Here is a 16,325-nt window from a genome sequence, read left to right on the forward strand (position 1 = left end):
CTATGACTATTGGAGAGAGAAGTAGCTAAACATCCTCCTGCAAAGCATCTTGGTCAAACTCCTAAATCAGGCCCTAGGCAGTCTTGGTCAGCTATTGAGAAAGATGAAAATATTTGTTCTTCAACTTTTTAAATGCCCAAATTAAAGCAATATCCCAACCATCTTCCATGGATATAGAAGTGTAAAGAGTGTTACCTAAGATAGTTTTGACTAAGGCCTATTTTGAGTCTACCAGATATTCTTTAGGGATGAAAAAGTTATCTTGCCTGAGATTCCTTTCTAGCCAATCCTTAAACATAATGCAACCCTCAAGTGGGTAATCGAGCATATGGTTATAAGAATAGTACTTGGGATCATCTTTCTTATCTAACACTTCTGGCATTTTAGCTTTAGGCAACTGAAAGTCTAGCTTTCTATGCAGATTCTTAAAGATATTTCTTATTGGCTCCCTTTTTTTTAGAGGAAAGTCATGGTGGGGCCTACGCATTGATTAAAAAAATGATTAATCCATCCTTAAGGGGAACTCAAGCTCACAACTGCTTAGAAGAGATACAAAATTAAAATTAAAAAACCTATGAGCTCGAGTTTCTTATTAAGCAAAAGTATAAATAATCTTAGGTGCATTCTATGGTGCATAAGAGAAAGCATCCAAAAAATAGAAAGCTACAAAAACTAGCAGTCAACTCCAGCATCCTCATCAACAAATCATCACCACGATCATCTACACTAAGCACATTCAACAAAAAGAGATAATAAATATAGATAAAAAAATATAAAAAGTAATAGTAGAGATTAGGATTGAACCACCAGTAATAATACCAATAATGGCCAATAGGTAAGCAACCCAAACCAATCGGGTACCACCCCATGATCGAACAAATCTGATACATGTAATAAGTCATAAGAATAATATTACTAATCCCCTGGATCCCAAAAAACTAGAGAGAAGAAACCATCCATCTCAGAAGAACATAATAAAACCCAAGGAAAACCTTGAGAAAAATAGCCAACCAAACCCAAACAAGCTGATAGGACACAACAGCAAGAACCTAGGAGATAGATTCCTCAATAGAGAAATTAAAGAACTAGAAGGCTGACAAGAAGCAGGCCTTAAAGAGACAAAAACACTTGCTAAGAACAAAACACTCTAGGTAGGATGAAATAGTCATAAAAAAATGCCAGGAAGAAGGCACTAAACCCAGTCACCCAAGGAAAACACACGGACCATGCAACAAAAATGGAAAAGATGCAAGAAGCACAGCCAAAAAACCACCCAAAAACCAATAACCACTAAAATATTATAAAAATAACATAAGGTAATCCAATTTTATCAAATATTAACAGGCCTTAAACATCATGTGGAAGATTAGAAACCAAAAAATCTGCCATAGAATCAAATCATAGCCCCATCTAGGAAAGGAATGAGCATAGGCATTAGCATCCACATGAACAACCAAATCAAAATAGTTTAAAAGACTTAACAAGTTCTTAATGTCCCTCCTCATGTAAAACAAAGAAAAATAACAAATAGTATCATCCCTCAAGTTAAATGGTAGATAAAAGTAAGTAGAACAAACCTCAACCACAATATTAATCTAATCAAAAGAACAACTAAGTCTTAATCCATAAAGAATCACATAGGTGGTAGCGTAATTGACATCATAATTATAAAGAGGACCAACAAAATTAAAAATGCAATTACCATAAGAGTCTCTAACTACACCATAACTCATAATAGAATTGATGAAAATAGCATTCACATTTAACTTAATGAAATCCATAGGAGGCTTCAACCAAAAAATACTCCTAGGATCTTTATGAACAATATACACCTCCAACTTAATCCTTTGGTTAACCGCAGAAGGGAAATAAATTTTTAAATTCTTGATAGGAAGTAAATTACCATAGTAGAGAGACATAATCTTATCTTTAACATTTTAAATAGTTCTATGGTGGTTTATAACCACACCATTGAAATGTGAATTATTCATATCCAGCCAAAAATTCCAAAGGTTAAGGGAAGGAATAACATATTTGATATGACCTTTGGAATTAATAAACCAATAATTAAATATAGCGTTAATAGAAATAGTAACATTAAAATAATTTAAATGGAAAATTTCATCAAAATAAGTCTAGGCTTTGAAAACAAAAGGACCAAAAAAAACATGATGTATATTATCCATATGATAACAACATTGGCATTTAGAAGGAAGGATAAAACCTCTTTTAATCAAATTATCATCTGTAGGGATAAACTTATGTAAAATCCTCCAGATAAACACAAAAATAGTAGAAGAAATACTTTTATGCCATATCATATTGAAAATCTTAGAAGCCTCTTATTATCTCTAAAGGAATGCCAAATAACCTTTAAACTAAAGTTACAATCTTTAGTAAAAGCACATAACTGCACATCCAAAGAATTAATGTTCAAAGGGATCTTAAGGATTTGTTGAATAATAAAATTAGGAAGAAGATCAAAAAGTTTCTTAACATCCCAACCAATATCGAAAAAGAAATAATTAACCTTCACAGTAGCATTGGAAGAAGTATTAGTAATAGAGTTAATGGATTAACCCCCCAACCAACAATCCTGACAAAAAAAGTATTACCATTACCAAGGCCCCAAAAGATAAATGGCTCAACGGCACATTTAACTTAAAACATACGCTGCTAAAATTTAGAGTTATCTTTACTAAAGCTACACATGGTGGGTGCTTTCCCCATAATATTTGGCAACCATAAAATTAGTCTAAAGGGCTAGACTTAGCATGTAAATAATACTATAACTTGAAAGAAAATGAGTAGGCCAAATCATTCATAGACTTACAACCCAGAGCCCTTCACCCAATGTACCATACTATTTATCCTAAGAAGACCCATGGATTTTGGAATTGCCACTAGCCCCTTTCCAAAAAAACTTTATTGAAAATTCTGTCAATCCTGTTATAGACATCCTGAGTAGAAAACAAAGTTTCAAAACAATTAACTTGTATGGAACAAAGAACACTCATGATAAGAGTTAACCAACCTCTAAAACTTAAAAAAATTAGAATCCCAAGATAAAAGTCTATTATGTACAACTGTAATTAAATCATCAAAAAGATAGTATTTCTTTTTACCCTTACAAAGAGACACTATAACATACTTTATGGGCTAAAAACCATGACATAAACAAGTTAAATTCCCAATAGCCATAATATGATCAAAAGAGACTTTCTTAGCAGAAAAAAAACAACACTTATATTTATTAAGAGCAAATTCAAATTGGTGAAAGAACCTTAAAAGCTTATGAGTATAATTCATCGAAGAATTCATAAAAAATAATAAAATTATCAGCAAGACATAAGTGAGATATATAAAAACCACCTAAAGTTATCAAGTAAAGGCTATGATACTTATCAAAAAGATCAGCAATACCTCTGAAAAGATACTCAGCCGTAATAATAAAGAGATCGAGCTGGGGAAATAGGATCACCCTGTCTCAGCCCATGAGAAGCTTTAAAAAAACCAATGGACTTACCATAATATTGAAAGAAAAATAAGGTCTTTCAATGCAAAGCTTGATGAAGTTGATAAAATTAGAATCAAAACCAAATAACTTCATAATTTTGTAAAGGAAATTCCAATCAATATTATCATAAGCCTTGGCAATATCATGTTTCAGAATCATATTATCACCTCTAACCTTAACATCCAAATCTTGATAAAATTTGTAAGCCAAATGGATATTATCAGCAATAACACCCCATTTAACAAAACCCATTTTGAAATGAGCAATAAGTTTAGGCAAAAAAAACTATTAAACGATTCATCAAAATTTAAAAAGTAGTTTATAAAGAAGGGTATATAGACTAATAGGTCTAAAATCATTCCAATAAGTGACAGAGATATTCCTAGGAATAAGCACAATAGGGGTAGAAGTAAAAAAACTTACGAATAGAATTACTAATAAAAAAATCAATAACATCAGCGAAAATATCATTACCAATAATATGCCAAGTTTTTTGAAAAAATTTGTCATGAAGCCATCCGGACTAGCAACAGGCTCACAATTCATACCAAAACATTGTCTTTAACTTCCTCAATAGAAGGAGGTTAAGACAATAAAACATTATCATCGTGAGAAATAATATTAGGAATGATAGTAGGGTTATCAATAATATAGGGAGTAAAAGATTTATTAAGATTATTCTTAAAGTGTTAAACAACTAAATTAGAAATTTCCACATAATCCTTAGTCATAGAGCCATCAACACTATTAATTTAATGAATATAATTAATAGCACATTTCCTCTTAACCAAGGTAAGAAATTATTTGGTATTATTATCACCCTCAACAAGTTGTTTAACAACTACTTTTTTCTTCCAAAACATTTCCTCCTTAGCTTATAATTTATAAAGGCCTTCTTTAGCCTCTCTCAAAAAAAGAAATTAGCTTTAGAAGGCACCAATTGACACTGAATCTCATAGGAATTCACCTACTTAGATTCTCAACATTAGTAAACTCAAATAAATTCATCCAATAGTCATTAAATTAAACCCAGTCTAACCATTGCCACAAATGTCCATGTTGCCAAGTAAAGTTTACATACTATTAAACTCAATAAGGTTATAATCTATAATCATACTATTAAAATCCTCCATAGAATGATAGATAGTGAGAGAACCCTATTATGTGCTCAGAAAGGTTAGTTATAGTATTTAAATCACATCTCAAAAGCTAGGGAAGGTTACAAATACTACGTAATTGAGTAATTTGTTCCCATAAAATCATTCTAGTGTAATGAGAGGAAGCAACATAAACTAAAGAACCACAATATTGCAAATTAGAACATTCAATATTATAATGAATAACTTGAGTAAAATCACCAATAGTGTCAACATGAACAAATTCTTTCCCAAAAACCCAAATTTTATTTGACACATTCAACAAAGCATGTATAAAACCCAGATATTTAGTAGTACTAAGTAATTTATCATAAGAGATAAGAGGTTTAAGAAAGGAAAGTAGAGAGATATTATGAATATGGCATAAGTTTTTAAATCTAAACTTAGAAGAAAAGCACCTAATGCCCCTAACATTCCAAATAATATCATTAAACATATGAAACAAAATGTTAATGACAAGTATGCGATCAGGTATCTCTAGGAGATTGAACAATAAAATTATTTTGCTTCCTACCTCTCCTACCACATCACTTTGTAGAACTAGTATCATCATCATCTCTAGCAAAACATTTACCCAACAAATCCATATTCTCAGTGTCAATAAAAGCATCACTATTATAATGATCATTCAAAAGAAGCTTACTTTCATTAACTATACTCGACTGCCCCTTAGAAAGAGGCAAATTTCCTTCCTTGAAGAAAACATCTGCTTCCACACAGGTTTCATTGTTCCCAACGTTTCCACCTAAGCTCTTTATCACATTGGTTTGGATAATATCCTAAATAATAACATCAGTTTGATCAATTTCCTCACCCATAACATTATTTTTAACCAATCCAGCCTCCAATAGAAGCTTAATAGAAAGTGAAACAATATTTAGATTAGTATCAGTACTTTGGTAATTCACATTATAAGAAACCATAGGTAGAGACAAGATAGAGTTAAGATTAACTTTCTATCTTTGATCCAACTCATCAACAATAATAAGTTTCGGTTCCACCTGAATAGAATCCAAAATTAAATACTCATTAATAGGATCTTCTACTAAAGGGACTATCCCCACAGTTATGTCTTGATAAGGAGTAACAATATCCAATTCAACTAAAGTTAAATCACTATTATGCACAGTTTTAATAGGATCCTTTCCCTTGTAGAGGTGCGGGTGTAACTTATAACAAGTATTTAAGTCATGCCCAGGCATCTAATGAGAATTGAAAATAGGTACATTTTTTAATTCAACTTTTTGAAAATAACCATTAAGTTCCAAACCAATCCAAACTTCATTGGGTTGATTCTTTGATATATCCAGTTCAACTAGCACACAAGCAATAGACGGCCGTGAAATGGATGAAGTAGCTTGATACATTTGCAATGATCTACCTAAGGTAGAATCCAAGCCAAATATAATTTAAGAATTAAAAAATTTAAACAAAGATATGGAAAATAAATCCACACATGGACTATTGGAGATTCTTCATGGACATCAAAATTTGGTGACCATTTAAGCAATTTTATTTGACAACCTAGAATGTAATAGGACCTTGACAAGAAAATATGGCTATAATCCAAATTGTTGGTTAGTTGAACCGCAATATGCATGGAATCCAACAAACACACTTGAAATGAACCATGCAATTTCAGGTTCAAAAAGAACTTATGTACAACATCCATATTTGGCCGCTTAAGCATGAACTTGCCAACAAGTGTAAGTACAAAAGTAACAGCTAGCATAGAAACCATAGAATAATAAAGAAACATCATTGAGCAACCTTTATAGAAACCACAGAATAGCCGCTTAAGAAGTCCCTTAAGTCACTCCTTCCTACTATTGTTCTTCTTTTGCTTCTCACATGCATCAATCTGTCTTTGAGTCACTCTTTGCTCATAAGTAATTTGTGATCCGAGAAAATTATCAATAGAATAAATAGTTAAATATTTAAACTCTTTAATATAAATTATTTTTGCATTATAAGCAGTAGGAAAATAATGAATTATTTTATTTACTTTGTATCATTTGTTAGTTCCCTACCTAAAGCATGCAAGGAGGTGACTATTTGTCTGAAATGTGTATACAAGTCAGTGATTAATTCATTTGGTTGCATGTGAAGCAGTTCATAATCATGTAACAAAATATTCAGTCTAGATTATTTCACTTCATTAGTCCCTTCATATGTGATATAAAGACTATCCCAATTTTCTTTTTGACTTTTACAGGTAGAAACACATATGTAGTCTTGATGTTTAAGTACACAAAAAAATTATTCAAACATTTTGCATTTAACTAAGTTAAGTCTCACCCTTCTATAGTCCAGTTAGCAAATGATGTTTTAGTTCTCATAACATCTACAAGTCTAGTTGGCCTAGGGTATCCTTTCAATACTAAAATCCACAAGTGACAGTCAAGCGATTGAAGAAAAGTAGACATTCATATTTTACAAAAATCGAAATGGATATTATCAAACAATTGGAGTCTTGTGATTGAATACCCTTCAAGTGTGCTACGATTTCCAAAAGTTTCAAAGAACATTTTCAAAAGTTGTCAAAAACTTTATTTTCAAAAGAAGGCTCTGATACTAATTGAAAGTCCGTTTAGGTCACTAGAACTAACATAATTGTCCAATTGCTAACCAAGAGGGTAGAGGTGAATTGGTAATTTAAAAAACTTGTTGAATAAAAAACCATTTTATAAGAACTTTACACAATTTAAAATTTTTTAATAAATTAAAACATTTTAACTACAAAAAAATTGAAATGCGTAGAAAAATTAAAAATGCGAAAAAATAAAAACACAAAAATTTATAGTGATTTGATCCTACTAGAGCTACGTCCATTCCCTGAAGACTCCCTCTGCATGTATTGCACTATTACCAAAATGACTCTCTTTTTACTCACATAGTAAGGCGGAGAAACATTTACAATTAACCACTATTACACCAATCCCTGGCACGGAAGAGTACTATCATTTTTTCACACCCTCCAAGTGTCAGTAGAGTTCCATCATCCTTTCAAACTCTCTAAGTCTTAGAAAATAACCTTCATTATTTTATAATTATTTTTATAAATCTTTCATACATATCAAAAGTAGACTAAGAAGGAAATTTATAAAAAAAAATTCATATTTATGAATAATTCAATTTATGTGAGCCTCTCTAACCTCACTTATGCCTTCATAAGTTATAGTTGATTTATCCCAATTTACTTTTGCTGAATTTAACATAGAAAGTTTCATGTAAAATAAATGCATAATGCAAAGTATTACATGCCCTAGCTTTAAAGTCTTCTAATTTATTGTCTAATGCAGCATATTCATTAAAAAAATTTTCAATTTCAATTCCATTAATTTCATTAGTCGGTGTACAATATTGGTGTATAAGAATTGCCACATACAACAGTTTGGTCCTCTTAAGAATTTACTAATTTTATTTTACAATAAAAAAAGAAAAATTATCTAATAATGGTGGTCGATGAGTGGAATGTCCTTCATGCAGTGAACCCTTAGGAAGATATTGTTATATAGTTTATAAGTGGATCTACTCTATCATGTTAAGCTAAAGTAAAAGAACCAAGGCTCTGATACCAATTGTTGGATGAATATGGCACCCTGAAAAGGGGGGGGGTAACACAACCTCAATTTATCTTTGAATAAAATGACAAAAATATTTGAGTTGATTTTATAATTTAATTTTAATCACCTTACAACATGCAAATTAAAAATAAAATTTATTCATTTTAAGATACATTTATATTTTAATAATAATATGAATAATATTTTAGATAAAAATATTATGCTAGCTCAATAGTGGGTCATGTAATCATTCAATTTCAACTATTGTATTTAAGGGATCTAATTAAATAAAAATTAAGCCATGTTTCTACCAACATAATATGATATAAAGCAAAATATAGACTTTAGCATATTTTAGAGTAATTAAAAATATATTAAATAATTATAAAATAATAAAATTAAATTTAGCTTAAATTTATTATATATCAGTAGATTTATGTGAAATAATTTCAATTCAAAATGAATACCTAATAAAAAGTTTATTATATAAGTTTATTACATTCAATTTCCCTGTTTAATCATCTTTCTTTTTTTTTTAAAAGAAATGCAAGAATTGCAATAAAAGCCCAATGAAAAATACACTTATTACCAACTACTCAAGTAACTCCTAAATCATCACATTCCTCCTTCAAGCAAGACAAGAAAGAAGGAGGAATCTCATCAATAGTAAGTTCTTCCCACAGAAAAGAACTTTCTAAAGCCAAATTATCACATATATCCGCTAATTTGTTACCTTCTCTACTAGGAAAAAGAAAACAAAACTTGTTTGAAATCTAGCAAGAAAGCCAAATTTACTTCAATTTTTAAAATAACCATCCAGCTCTTCACCGCCATTTGAAGCCTTTTTATGATATTGTTGTTGTCCCCTTCAATAATAACTCCTTGAGCTTCAAGCATCCAAGTCCAGATGACATTTTTTAAATACAATACCGCCAGTAGTTCCATTTGGGCAACATCCCATTGCAAGAACCGCACTCTAAAAGCTACCAGGAATCTTCCTTTATCATCTCTAGCAAATCCCCAAATTACAGCAATATTATTCTTCTTAAGAGAGGCATCCACATTTATCTTTATCCACCCGGGTGGAGGAGGATGCCAAGGAGAAAATAGTTTGCGCTGGTTGGCATCCCAGTTATCCGGGTAGGAGTGTATAAAATTACTCCTTACAGCATAAGAAATTACATTTGAAGCAATAGTATTGTATGTATCTTCAATATCACCATGTACCAGTTTGCATCTACTCTTCCAAACAAGACAATCAGTTGTACATTAGATATTTGCAATGAGAGCTTTCTTACCCACTTTCCTCTGTAGCCCTACTAAGCACTCTTGAAGATTGTCAAACACCAGAATTTGAAATCCCCAACTATTCAGGAGAGAAATCACCTTCCAAAATTTAGAACATCTCCCAACTATATGGCTGCTATCCTCTTCCTCTTCACAGCCTCTCGGACAACCTAAAAAGTTGCTCAACTTTCTCCTTACTAAGAAAGAATTAAATGGAATACCATCATTACATAGCCTCCACCAAAATTTTTCAATCTTCAATTTTATCTTTAATCTTTTCATCCAATTCCAATGAGACTTCTTTTCACCATGTTCCATAACAGCTTCAAATGACATGGCAACAATAGATTTTCCTGAAAATTTACATTTTAACTCCATAAGATTCGAATTCCTTCCAGCATCAATTGGAACTTTTGAAATAAGATTCAGCAGCTGTTCTCCGAAGGCAATTTGGAGTTGATCGATCTTCTATTGGCCATTCGAGATAAATGAGCTATGTTTGAAATCAGACATTTCCTGAATATTAACAAAGGTAGGCCAATTTGATATGCATTTGTCTAAAATCCATGAATCATACAACCAATTGATAGAGTTACCATTGGAAAATTTCCATCTAACTATGTTTTTAAGATATTTAGCTCCCATAGTAATAATATTTCATGTTGGGGAGCACACTTTCTTCACAAAGACCGACCACATATCACCTCCAAATTTGTCTCTCAGAATTTTGTTTAATAAACAGTTTGGCTTCATGAAGAAATTCCATGCAAACTTAGCTCGAAGAGGTCCTATCTTGGAGACAGCTGAGAACAAGCCTCTACCACCTTCATTCCTAGGCTTACAAAGTAAATCCCAAGAAGCATAATGTAGCCCAGCAATACCATTACTTTTACTCCATAAGAAGCCTCTACACATCTTATCAAACTCCTTGAGAGTACCCAACGGGAGTAACAAAAGAGATGATAAAAACATAGTTAAAGAGAGGAAAGATGATTTAACCCAAACCAATTTTCCCTAAATAGAAATACACTTCTTCCCCCAGGTGTTCAATTTATTAGCAGCTGTCTCCAAAAGATTTAGAAAATCCGAATCTACCAACCTTCTCAAAGTCATCTTCACACTGAGATAGCTTAACGCCTTAACGTTCTCAAAACTGAGCTGTTTCAAGATTTTCTTTTGAGTTATTCGTTTCGTATGTCTCCCAAAAAGAACCATTGATTTTTATGTATTAACCTTTTGACCCGACCAATTGCAGTAATTGGAAATGATCTTCTTCTACTCATTAACTTCCTTTACCTTTGCTTCCGAGAAGTTTAAGACATCATCGGCATAGAGTAAATGAGATACTTTTGGAGCTAACAGAGAAATAGAAATACCCATTCCACTTCTTCTTAGATATAAAGCATCAGATAAAATTTGGGAGTATAAAATGAACAAGAATGGAGATAAAGGACATCCTTACCTAAATCCACATCTCCCTTCAATCCAATCAGTTTTTCTTTCCTTGATCAAAATGCAATACTTGCGATTAAAAACACATTGCAATAAAAGCTCAAAAAACTTACTAGGAAATTTAAAATGAGTAAGAACTTGCCTCAAAGCTTGCCACGCCATAATATCATAAGCTTGCTCCATGTCAAGCTTGATTGCCAACAAACCTTTCCTAGAATTAGAACATCAGAATTTCTTGAATACCTCCTGAGCCAAAAGCACATGATCAGACAAGGATCGGCCTCTTATGAAAGCAGCTTGGTTCACTGAAATGATCTTATGAATTACTTTCCCCAATCTATTCAAAAGCATCTTTTCATTGATTTTATAGATAGTCATGCACATGTTAATAGGCCAGAAGTTAGCTGGCTCCTGAGGATTTTGGATTTTTAAAATAACGACTATTAAAGTCTCCTTCCACGATTGGTTCATAACTCCTGAAGACAAGAATTGGCTTACCGCAAGCCCGACATCCTCCTTAATCCAATTCCAACAATCTGTGATGAATGAGAAGGTTATCCCATCTAAACATGGTGAAATGTTCTTCTCAGAATTGTCCACGACCAACTGGAGCTCCTCTCTTGTGAAATCAGCCTCAAGAAAATCTTGATCAACATTGCTAATGACTGCAGAAGGAACCGGGCATCCATCCAGTAAGCAATTTCTATGCTGCCTTTTCAATTTAAAAAAATATGAAAAAGTTTTCTGGATCTTAGCACCATCCTCCATCACTATACCAGCCTTGGTTTTGATATGACTAATCCAGTTAATATTCCTTCTAGCAATCTTAAATGCATGAAAAAATGAAGAATTACATTCACCTTCATCCACCCACTTTGCTTTTGCCCTCTGTTTCCACCAAGTGTTGAGCCGGGCAAATATAATATTGAGTTCATTGATTTTAAATCTCAACAGCTGCAGTCTATCAAAAGATATCCAACCTTCAGCTTCCTCTAGTTGGATTTCCATAATTTCTTCCTTCATTTTGTCCCGTAATAAGTTTAGATTTCTAAATTTTTCTTTACTCCCAAAAAAAAAAAAAAAAAACAGAGCTCTTAAAGTTCTTTTGAACTTTAAATTTAATGAAGAAGCCGGGTCACCTTTACAGTTTTTCATCCAGGTTTTCTTCACTAAAGCTATTGCTCCATGATAAGAAGCCCAAACTTCTTCATAACGGATATCTTTTTTGTAAAACTCCATAGGTTATTAAATTTCCTAAAGAATAGGACAATGGTCCGAAGCAATTCGAGGCAAATGTTTAACTAATGCAAGATGAATGGTGTTTAAAGCCATGGAATTAATAAGACATCTGTCCAACTTCTTAAGGATACGAGCTCCTCCAGATTTATTATTGCACCAAGTGAATCTTGACCCCATCGATCTAACATCATGAAGATCATTATTGATCATGACGTTTTTCAAATCCTTTGAGCCTTGAGTAATGATGAATTTCTTCCCTCCTCTTTTCTCATCTTGGGAAAGCACACAGTTAAAATCTCCTCCCACCACCATTGGTAAATCACCTGAACATTGCCTTTCAAGGCCATCCCAAAGTAACTTTCTTTCCTGAGCATTAATACTTCCATAAATGGAAGCAACCATCCAACATCCCTTATTAAGAACCTCCAGTTTCCCCACAATCATCTGAGAAGAACCTTCAATAACTGAAAAAGATGCTATAACTTTCCTCCATAAAACCATCAGATCACCCGAAAGGCCCTCAGCAACCACCACAAAAGATACCCAATTGTTACCAAGAAATTTCAGAATTTGACTTTTATCCAGAGAACTTATCTTTGTTTCCAACAATCCCACAAAGAAAACCTTATGATCCTTATCACCTCCTTCAAATATAGAGCAGCCTCCACTTTCTTGGCTCCTCTACAATTCTAAAATACCAAAGAAGTCATTGCTTAAAGATGGGGGAAGGCCCCCCAACCTTTTTAGCTTTTCCGCCATCCATCTTTCTATTATGAGGAATAATATTGCCCGAACCAAGAGACTTAAGTTATTTAACAAGCTTAACTTTCTTCTCATAAGAATGACTTCCATCCACATCCAGATTTGAGTTTGATAGCCCCTTATCTACATCCTGCTTAATTACGGGCTTCTCTTCACACAAAGCCTCCACGTTTATTATAAAGCCTTTATCAATTTCTAATATTTCCCCTTCTTCAGCACAACCAATCTCATTAGATTCCATTGCCTCTGTATTTCTTGTTTCATCCAAACCAGATAAAACATCAAATTTATTGAGAACTTCAATAACATAATCAACATTTGTTACTTCCTCCTGCATTTCTTCAAATGATGGACGTTCTTCAACATCAACTTCTTTATTAGTATCTTCATGTTTATGAAGGTCTTCTATGACCGCAGCTTGTTACTACTCAAGCTATTATCTTCAAAACTACCACCATTCTTCAAATTGGAATGACCAATCTTGGGAATATACATCCTCTTCATTGGGATCGAGAATTTGTTAAAGAAGGTTATCTTCTCTGCCCCTTTATTAAGCCTTCTTTTACCATAATTTATCTGAATCTAGGGACCATTCTCAGCTTTCCCCCCATCAGCATAAGTCCCTTTAGCAACCTCCTGTATGACCCATCCTTCGTCTACTCTAGCTGGCTCTACAGGTCCATAATCAGCTCATTTCTTATTCTTCAAATCAACACAAGCAATTAAGGCATGACAAATCTTGCCACATTCAATACAAATTTTTGAGATATCTTCATACTCCACTTTTTGATAGAATTTCCCAGCCAAGCCTTCCACCCATATACCTACTGGTAATTTCATTTCTAAAGGAAGGAGCACACATTCCCTTGCAAACTCCCTTCTGCTCTACTAGAACATGTTCCCATGAAGAAGGTAAGGCTTACCTACTAAAGAAGTATTTATATAAATGTTCACCTCATCCCAACATTGAAGAGGTAAATTAGGCAGCCTAATCCATACCAGAGCTGAAATGCCTTTGAGAGAAGTAGGATTGAAAGTGGCTGACCATTTGTCCAATCCAACCACCTGTCCTCTAATCCACCAAGGACCACCAGTAAGAATACTCTCTAAGGCCTTAGAGTCTTCAAATGAACACAAAATCTAGCCAAGCCCAAAATCCGTGATGTGGAAATTTCCAAACTTATCCCACTGTCTTCTTAAATCTATGCTTACCACATGAAAAGGGATGTTATCACCAAAAATCTTCACAACAATATCTCTCTATAGTCTTCTAGCATTTTACATCTCCTTTTCAGCATATAGGATCACCCCCTTACCATCTTCAGACAAAAAAGTGCCCAAATCCAGATTATCCACATTCACATTCTATTTTTTATTCCAGGCCGACTGAACACTACATTACTTCCCTTGTTCACACATAAAGATGCATTGGTCAATTTATCTCCTAGATCACCCCTAGGATCTCGTAAGGATGCTAAGAAAGTAATATGCGATGCAAATGCATTAGCTTTTAGTGATTTATATAATAGATTAGATACTAAAGAGGGAGAAAGATATATGTATAAGTTAGCCAAACAAAGAGATAGGAGTAGTAAGGATTTAGTTCAAGTGAAGTGTATTAAAGATGAAGATCAAAAAATACTTTTCTTAGAAGATGATATTCAACAAAGGTGGATGAGATATTTTGCTAAACTTTTTAATAAAGATTGTGAAAATAAGATTGACTATAGTGACCTTAGCACCCTAAATGAAAATAAAGATTTATGTTTTATCGGCGTATTAGTAAAACTGAAGTTAGAGAGCCTTTAAAGAAAATGAAGGGTGGTCAAAGACTTGGTTAGAAAATATTAGGAATGACCTTTCTTTATTAGATTTAAACAAGAATTTGACTTTTAATAGGACACAATGGAGAAAAAGGATTCATGTAGTCGACCCCACGTAGTGGGATAAAGGCTTGATGTTGTTGTTGTTGTTGTTGGTTTTATTAGTATCCTAGTTTTATTTCTTCGTGTATAATTGCTTCGAAAGCTTCATTATCTGGAATGAAAATATTTGTTAATAATTCTGTTAATATTAATTATATATCTTAAGTGAGAAGTAATGTGGATGCCATGGTTAAAGATGATGTATTGGAATCTGGCTATCTTAATAATTTTAATCTAAATAACCATTATTCGGCTGACTGTAGAAATGCCACTAAAATGGTTTACTAGAAATAAATGGAAAAAAAATGATGATGTTTCTTTCATGAAAACTAAAGGTCATCTTATTGTTCGCAATGCATGGACTAATCAACATAATATCAAAATTGTTCACTCGAATTTTGATTCCGTTATGACAAAGGATTTGCATGCTGTAAAATTACATGCTTAAAATGATTGGGATAATACACAAAGGCTTTAGAATTCTTTGTTGGTAAAATTATTTAAATCTAATAAAGCATTTCATTTAATTATTTTTGGATTATGTAAGCAGTAGGAGCAATTGGACTTTTTGGTGGAATTTTTTATTTATTTCAGGATTCAGAATTAGTCGAATCTATAATAAGTGGTGGACCATGGTTTGTTTGTGGATATATTATTGGTTTTGATAAATGCTATCCTAATTTCTCATTGTTATCTTTGATTTGTTTCTAATCTCCAATTAGGATAAGAATGCCAAATCTTCCCTTACAATGTTGGGAGGAAAATTATGTGTCCAGAATATTTTTGAAGGTGGGATTACCATTAATGATTGATGGTACCATGTTCCAATGGAGAAGGAGAGAATATGTAATGGTACGTATTATAATTATTCTTGATAAACATCATCCATTAGGAGTTTGGGATGAAAGATTGTTTGGCCGATTCTTTCAAAAATTGAAAATGAGAAAATAACTTCATTTTGGTTTAAATGTGGTGGAATTGACCATAGAGATAATGATTGTGTAGATACCATTCCTAAGCTTGGCAATGCTTCTTCCATAATAGAAAAATCAAATTCAAATATTATTAATGCTAAAGTTTCTATAACTTTGGAGGTTGAAAATAATTCAAAGTATGGTCCATAGATCCATGACAATTTTGGAAGAAATAAATTTAAACCTACTAAATTTAGATCTTCTTCTAGAAATTTTATTTCTACAGATGTTCAAGTTTCTACTATTTCCCATAAAGATTCAAAGCAGTGTGGGGGAGATGTTGTAAAGTCTTCATGCACTATTATCATTATTTAAGAATCTTTAGTCCAAGAAGTTCTCATTCCTATTATGGAAGATGTTGTCTCTAACCTTAATTTAAATAACAACAAAGTATGGATAAGTTGGGAAATCATTTGTTGCAAAATGAATTTGGTATGAATTTTGTT

Source organism: Dendrobium catenatum, unplaced genomic scaffold (genome assembly GCF_001605985.2).
Source record: "Dendrobium catenatum unplaced genomic scaffold, ASM160598v2 fragScaff_scaffold_1690, whole genome shotgun sequence".
Taxonomy (NCBI): Eukaryota; Viridiplantae; Streptophyta; class Magnoliopsida; order Asparagales; family Orchidaceae; genus Dendrobium; species Dendrobium catenatum.